At 34.4% G+C, this 8,296-nt stretch overlaps 2 non-coding genes across 2 annotated transcripts; both read left to right on the forward strand.

Moving 5' to 3' along the window:
• The first annotated feature begins 2,048 nt into the window (after positions 1-2,048).
• On the forward strand, positions 2,049-2,120 carry LOC134374386 (small nucleolar RNA SNORD113/SNORD114 family). Its single transcript, XR_010023237.1, has one exon. It is a non-coding gene; the product is annotated as a small nucleolar RNA SNORD113/SNORD114 family (small nucleolar RNA).
• Positions 2,121-7,051: 4,931 nt separating this feature from the next.
• Positions 7,052-7,123, forward strand: LOC134374392 (small nucleolar RNA SNORD113/SNORD114 family). The gene has a single exon (XR_010023241.1). It is a non-coding gene; the product is annotated as a small nucleolar RNA SNORD113/SNORD114 family (small nucleolar RNA).
• The last annotated feature ends 1,173 nt before the right edge of the window (positions 7,124-8,296 follow it).

Genomic DNA, 8,296 nt, shown 5'->3' on the forward strand with positions numbered 1-8,296 from the left:
ACAGCACTGCTATAGTCCAATGAGGGAAATATTCAAGGACCTTTTTTTCCTTTAAAGTTTTTCTGATCCTTGGGTATTTTTTTTTTTTTTTGTCCTTTTTTGTGACCGCGCTCAGCCAGTGAGCGAACCGGCCATCCCTATATAGGACCCGAACCCACGGCAGAAGCGCTGCTGCGCTCCCAGCGCTGCACTCTCCCGAGTGAGCCACGGGGTCGGCCCTTGGGTATTTATTATATTATTTTTAACCAATCAATGGACAAATCAATGAAAAGTGAATAAATGAATGAGAGGAAAGGAAACATCACACACTAATTATTAAAGTATCACTGAAATGAGGATTATTTTGAATATTTTTTATTAAGTACCTAAACCTATAAAAATAATGTAAGACGGTTAATTCCTTTAGGTAAGGAATATATGGACAGATGCGTGTAGTAATCAATGCTGTTGTATTGGGTTGGTGGTGTATTTAGGCTAGTCCTTAGTTTTTTGTTTGTTTTTTAAAGAAAGTGACCTACATGAACAAATAACTGATTAAGTAACTAACTAAATGTTGGCGAGTCAAGTGTGGCAGATGCTGAGTGAGAGCAAGGTCGTGAGCAGAGGTGTTGACTAATCTACATAGACATCTCTGAAGTCCCCTACAAAAGACACCTCGTCTCTTACCTCTGTGGGAAACGAGCCTGTAGTTAGGGGTTATGAAGATGGTAAGGTCCTGATGTTAGACTTTACTGGCTCATGGGTGTTGATTATGTTATTATTATGTAAGTGAATACATAAATAAATTATTAAAAATATTAAAGAAATGTATTTTAAACAAATGCATAAGTGAATGGAAAAAAGAGAGCCATGCATGTACCAGCGATGAGTCAATGTAGTAACACACACGCAAACACACAAGCACACACACAAACATGGGCTTGCTTGGCTGCCCTTGTTTCTCAAAAAGGGAAGATGCTTACAAAAATAAGAAATTGGGAGGGGCCCAATGTTGAGAAAGGTGACAAGAATTACAAATAATCCAGTTCTATTCGTCAAGTTCATTGAATCTCTCTGTGGGTAATGCACAGATTGACAGATGTTAGTCTTATTTTTTGAACAGTTTCCTCGGATTACCAGGTATGGATGGTAAGGGAATGAATGAATAAGTTTGTGTAACTATTAGTTAAAAGAGGGCAAATGCCAGACCAGTGATGGACATAAATTATGAAGCAAGTATTAGGATAAAGTCGTTCCTCCACTGCTGCTGTCCATATCAAGAGCATGAAGTCTAGGCTCCTAACTGTTTGTTTGAGATTCACAGATAGATTCATGTTACATTATTTGCATTTGAGCTGCTGGTGAATTTACCCTTGTTAATTATCTTTTAAAAGATAGACGTAGGATTAAATTAATCCCTGACTAATTAAATTGAATAATAAATAAGCAAATAGATAAATACATAAAAGGGTCAGGAATGATTTGTCAATTAAAAATAAAGTAAAAATTTTTAAAAAAGAACGAACATTGGTGATAATGTGCCATGAAACAAAATTTAAGATTAACCCAATTCTGAACAAATGGGCCTCATTAACAGAAAAAGATGCAAGAGGGCGATTCATTCATTTTATTATTTAACGTTTTATTTTTTTCCACCACTGTTTTTTACACATCCTGTTCTTGATAAAGATTTAGTTTTCTAACATATTAAGAGCAAACACACAAAGATGGAAAATATTGTCAGTAATTTTCCTGGATGTTCTTTGTTTAAATTTAAAATTTTAAGAAATTTAAAAAAAAATGTAGAAAGAGGGCTTAGCATGGGCCATGGTGAATGTGGATTGTATGAAGGATGTTAATTGGTCAGAGTGTGTGGCTGTGGGATCCACTGTAGAAAGAGATCAAGTGTATTAGCTCTGATGGAAATTAGCCTAAAGAGAGAAGTTAGTGATATTCATCGATCTTTTTCTTGCTTTGTTGTGATTCATAAATTTGATTAAGTCATTATTAGTCAATCAATGAATACATCAATAAACAAATATGAGATGCATTTTTAAAAATCCCAAGCCTAAACCAGTGATGAGTATTCTGGGTGTCCGAAATCAAAGACTTTGATTAATCTCTGTAACTCTGAGGTTTGTTATGAAAACACACCTAATTTACTGTCTCAGTAGGAGATGAACTTGTAGCTGCAGTGAGGAATGCAGATGTCTCGTTCTTGGGCCTTTGTAGAATTTAGGTATGGATTCCATTAATATTAATGAGACAATGCATGTGTACGTAAAGAAACATGCCAGTGAATAATGACAAACAGGACGAGATACTCATCAATTACAAGAGTGTGTAATAAGATGTAAATTATTATTAAAATATTTCTGAGGAGTCGAATTCCAATAAGTAAACCGTTTGGGCTGTTTCCGCCTTGTTTAGAGATGCAAGCGCAGATGTATGTAACAGGTAGTGTTGCTTCTGGGTTGCTGGTTGTTAACTTTATTAATGAAAGGGAAAAAAGGGAAACACAATAAATAATTGATTATAGGAAAAAAACCTAACACATCTAGTTGTTTTTCTGTGGGCATTACGCTTATAGGCAGAAGTGAGCATTATTTAGAGCTCTTGTCCAGGGTGTGTAGGTTTACAAATATTGATGGGGTTGAGGGAAGGGATTACTTAAAAGAGGACAAACATGGACCAATGAGTATAACGTCATTAAAAAGTGAACGACGTCCATATAAATAAAAGGGATATGTGGTTCTGCCCACTTTGGATAAAGAGCTTTGAGACAGTTACCTGTAACAATATTTTAGACTATTTTGCATTTGCTTTGAAAATATGAACAAATTTTTCCACGAGTTAAAAATAAAAACAAATAAATAAATAGATTTGTAATGTAGGATCAAACAGGGACCAGTGGTGACAATGTGTCCAAAACAAGAAGTTAAATTTACCCAATTCTGATCAAGGAAGACCTATCAAAAAGATAATCTGGGTTCTTACTTATGTGGATTGTGTTTAATAGAGAGTTTGGAACAGGCATATTTCTGATTCTTCTACTAGGGTGTAGGTTCAACAGTTTTCATTATATCATATAAATTAAAGAAGCCACCAGATAATAATGAAGGCCATTCTTGGGCCAATAAAGGGAGTGTGATGAAAATGAGAGTTTTTGATAAATTTGGTACAGTAGGACTAAGTTCCCTTAAAACAAATCTAAATCTGCTTTTTACTCCACAGATTCAATATATCAAATCTGATTTATTCATTACCCAGTGATGAAGATCTTGTTGTCACTTCTGTGGCTAAGTAGCAAAGGGACTCACGTAAGTAACATAGTTTGTGTTCTTTGTTTGGAGGGGGTTATTCATGGTGTCCGTGGCATTGTTCAAAGGAATGAATGGCTCCTACAATAAACCTAAATAAAATCAAAGACTGCTAAAAGAGTGCATGTTATGTATTCTCACCGTAAAATTGATAACTGTGTGAGGTCATGCAGATGCTAATTAGCTACAGTTAGTCATTTCATAATGTAGGTACACTTCAAAACACCACGTTGTACACGATAAATACATAAAATTTGATTTATCAATTTAAAAAATAAGATAATACAACAAAAAAAATCAAAGAATGCCATGCATGGACCAATATTGGGAATGTGTAATGAATCATGCATTACGATCAATCCATTTTTAGTACACCTGAGGTCCTTTAAAAACAAAGTTGGAAGGTGTTGTATTTATTTTCATAGTGGCTTAATATTCCATTCTATTTGGCACCACATTTTATGAAAATTTATCTTTTGTTAAAATAAATTTCATTTTGCATATTTGAGATTTGCGACATGATGTTATGAGACACATATAGACAGGAAAGCTTCTCTATTAATGAAGATCTAGGTTTTTAAATTGTTAAGGAGGGAGCACCTGGGAAGATGGAAAGTATTGCCAGTGTTCCAGCTGTGGGGTAAAATGGTAGGTTGTTCACTGTACTGTCTTTAAATTAGGCGGAAATTAAATGAAAGACAAGCACGCAGAGAGTGGTGAGACACATGGGATGGGTAGGAAATATGGTTATTGATTAATCTATATGTGCAGCACTGAGGTCCAATTAAAAAGAGATCTCATCTAACAGCTATGAGAAACGAGCCTATAAATAGCTTTCTGCAGTAGTCAAAGATCTTGTTCTTGGGATTTTGTGATTCATGGATATTAATATTTTTTGTTGCTAAAACCGTGAATAAAATAATCAATGATGCATAACAATCAATGAACCATGTATAAATAAATAAATGAAGAAAAAGTGTGGAGCTTGAATCAGTGATACATAGTTCTAGAGTATATGAATCAATAATTTTAATTAAACCCTAAACTCTGAAATCCATTAGAAAGAAACTTGATTATTCCTTCTGAAGGAATGTTGTTCATCAGAGTAGAAGCACAGCCGTGTTAGTGGTTTTTGGATAGGTATTGTGTTGATATTAGTGAATTAATGAATGCATAAATAAATCAATGTGCGGATGAAGAAAAACATTGTCATGTGTGGGTCATTATGAGAGTGTGTGGCAAAACAGGAATTATTAGTAATATATTTGTTTAACACTGAATTCATAGGAACTCAGACACAGAAGCACATAGACAGATGCATCTGCGTGTTCATGTTGGCATTTGGATTGGTAGGAGGTTGCTAGCTTTTAGTTTTATTAAAAAGGAGAAAATATTTACATAAACAAATGATTACATAACTATCTAATTAAAAAGGAGCAAGCATGAGCCATTGTTGTGAATGTGTTACATGACACCACTTACGGTGAGTTGAACTGTGGTCACAGAATTTTATTTTTATTTTATTTATGGATTTTTTTGGTGGCTGTCCAGTACGGGGGTCCAAACTCTTGACCTGATCACAGAATTTTGTAAAAAAACAAAACAAAACAAAACATTTACAAGGGGTGTAGTCAGTTACTTTTGTGGGTAATGAGCATGTGAACCCATTTGTGGTCTTCAAGTATAGAGTCTGTAGATTCTCAGGTATTTATATATTGTTTTAAATTGTTGAATGTATATGATCATATCTCAGGTGATTACTTAGTAGCTGGCCAGCTATGGACAGTATAGAGTACGTGATGTGGATGAAGGCTAATGACTACTCCTGCTCTACCATCCTGATATCCACATGGAGAAAATGGGATCTCGGCTCTTCTTGCTTGGGTTACCTTCACGGAGACAGGTCATGTAATAAGATTATTTCAGCCCTGGGTTGTTAGTGGGTTAACCATTTTTTACTGAGAGAGGGCCACATATGAACCAATACTGAGAATGTGTCATATGACCAGGATTATGATTAACCCAACTCTATTCACTGAGTTTTACTTTTAAAATAAAATCAAAGAGGATTTATTTGGTTATGTCGATGGGCCATGAGCATGTAGGCAGATATCCAGTGTTCTTTTCCCTTGTCTTGGCTTTCATTATTGATATGTTGTTATAAGGGAATAAAGGAGGGCATTTATATCTAGATCAATTATTCAAAGGAAGGTCAAGCATGGGCCAATGAGGAACCAAAAAGATATTGATTACTCCTGTTATACCCAAATGTGGCCCAGACAAATAAATAGAGCTCTAAGTTTCTCCCCCTTTGGATAAAGTGCACATTGAATTTTCGTGGAGAAATTTTTTTAGAAAAATGGGTATATAATTAATTTATACCATGCGTAAGGATTTATACCATGAAGAAATGAATCACTAGAAATGTAAATCAGAAAAATTTGTGCATCATTGGTAAGAATATGCCATAAAACAAAAATTTCCATTTATCCAATATTGCACAAGTGAGGTCTACCCAAAGCAATCAGCAAGCTGTTAAATTTAGAGATAGGGAATATGTAGACAGATATTTATGATCGATATGGCTCTTATTCCCATGTTGATATTCATTACATTATTTAAAAGTACAAACTAAGTCAATAAATATAAGGAGTGTTATTGCTGGGCAATAATGAGATTAGGAGATGACCCAAGTTTATGATTAATCTAATAGTGCGAGACAGACTTTCATTAAAAAATATCTAGCAGTAGGCTTTCTTTCTTTTGAAAGTCTATTTTACTTCACCAAGGGAATATACCACAGCTGATTTAATCATTCCCTGTTGCAAAAGGTCTTGGCTTTTACGTCTGTGGGTAAGGAGAGAGGAGATTGATATAAGTAACAGCTAGAGTTTAATGTTCTTGGGTCGAGAGGTTGGTTTATGGGTGTTGCCTGAATTTTTCAAAATAATAAATGGGTGTATTCATACATAAAACTAAATAACACCAGCATGGACCAGTGATGAGAATGTGCTCAGAACTGGGATTTATGATTAATCTGATTCAGTACTAGGAAAATCCAATAAAAAAGATACAATGAAAATGGGAGAAGCCTAGAGCTCTACTTATTTATCGGGGCAGGGTGTTTCATTCATTGTCAAGGCTAGTTCACAGTCTTTTTTATTTTTGCATTGCAAGTCATTTAAATACCTTTCCGTTGATAAGGATTTAGGCTCTTAAATCCTTGAGGAAGATATACAGTATTGTCAGTGTTCTATTTGTGGAGTAAGATTACGGTTTTCTGGTTATTTGTTGTACCATCTTTATTTTTTTTTTTTTTTTTTTTTCGTGACCGGCACTCAGCCAGTGAGTGCACTAGTCATTCTTATATAGGATCCGAACCCGCGGTGGGAGCGTGCCGCGCTCCCAGCGCAGCACTCTACCAAGTGCGCCACGGGCTCGGCCCCTGTTGTACCATCTTTAAATGAAAAAGGGCCAAGTATGGACCAATGGCTAGCATGGATTTGATATGAAACAGGGATGTTGATTAATTTATTTGTGCAAGAAGCGAATATGTCTATATATATATATTGCAAATAGTGACCTTATCTGTTAGTTCTGTGGGAAATGGACACATAGACAGTTACTAGGAATATTCGAGGACGTTGTTCTTGTGATTTTTGATTCATGAGAATTGATTGTATTAATATTAGTGAGTCAGTAAATAAAGGAATAAACAATGCATAAATAAAGGAGGAAAAATATGTCAAATATACACCAATGATAAGTATGCTGAGATGTATGAATCAAAGATTTTGATTAAATTCTGTAACTTAGAGGTCTATTAGAAAAAAGAAATTTAGTTATTTTCTCTGTGTGAGTGGGGCTTACAGCGAAAATTAGAAATAATCAAAGATCTGGTTCTTAGTTTTTTCTGTCTGTGAATTGTATTATAAGTGAACCAATGTGAGAATAAATAAAGATGTGTAAATGAATAATGGCCAATTATACAAGTCTACAATGAAACAAGGATTATTGTTAATTATTATTTTCAGAAGCTGGGTTTCATAACATAAACAGTGTCTCTTTCTGTTTTCTATAAAGGACACGTTCTATTCTATTAGAATCCATGTTGTTTTGGATTGGTGGTGGGTAGCTGGCTGTTGGTTTTATTTAGATAAGAAACAAATCAATTTACATTAAAAATAATTGAGTAACTGCCCAATGGCAAGAAGGCCAAGCATGGGCTTATGTTGAGAATATGATATTAGTTATTATTAACCCAATTCTGTTCACTTAATATTATTTAAAAAACAACAAAAGGATCTAGTGGTTTATATCTGTGGGCAATGAGCATATGGGCAGATACTACTACTATTAGTCAATATTCTTATCTAGTGTCTTGGCTTTTATTCATTTTGATATATTGTTAAGAGCGAATGAATGAATGAATTCGTATCTCAGTCAATTATTTAGTAGGAGGCAGAGCATGGGTCAGTGAAGAGCAGGTGTCATGAAACAAATATAATGATTAATCTGTTTTTACAGATAAAAGAAAAAGAAATGTAGACTCATTTCTCTTTGGATAAAGTACATGTCAACATGTGAAATAGTATTGCATGAAATAGTATTTCAATTCTGGATTACTGGTGGGTTTTATTCTTTTTTCTTTTAAAATTGAAAGGGTGACCAAATTATTCTTTGAGTGATTAAATAAAGAAAACAGAAGTGAGTCAGTAAACACATAAATTAGGGTAAATCTTGCATCAATGCTTCATGGCACACTCTTGGCATAAATATGTTCCCTTAACAAGATTATAGAGGTTAAGGATGCATGTGTGGTTAGGGAGTAGACAGATGGATATTTGCAATAGTTATACTTATTATTCTTGTGTTAGGTGGAGGATTTAAGAGTTCATTATATTAAAAATTAAGCAGTAAATAAGTCAATACATAAAGAGTAGGGTTATTCTGTAGTCAGTAATGAGAATGTGATAGGAACAAAGGGTTGTGATTAA

The sequence above is a fragment of the Cynocephalus volans genome, chromosome 3 (assembly GCF_027409185.1).
Source record: "Cynocephalus volans isolate mCynVol1 chromosome 3, mCynVol1.pri, whole genome shotgun sequence".
Lineage (NCBI taxonomy): Eukaryota > Metazoa > Chordata > Mammalia > Dermoptera > Cynocephalidae > Cynocephalus > Cynocephalus volans.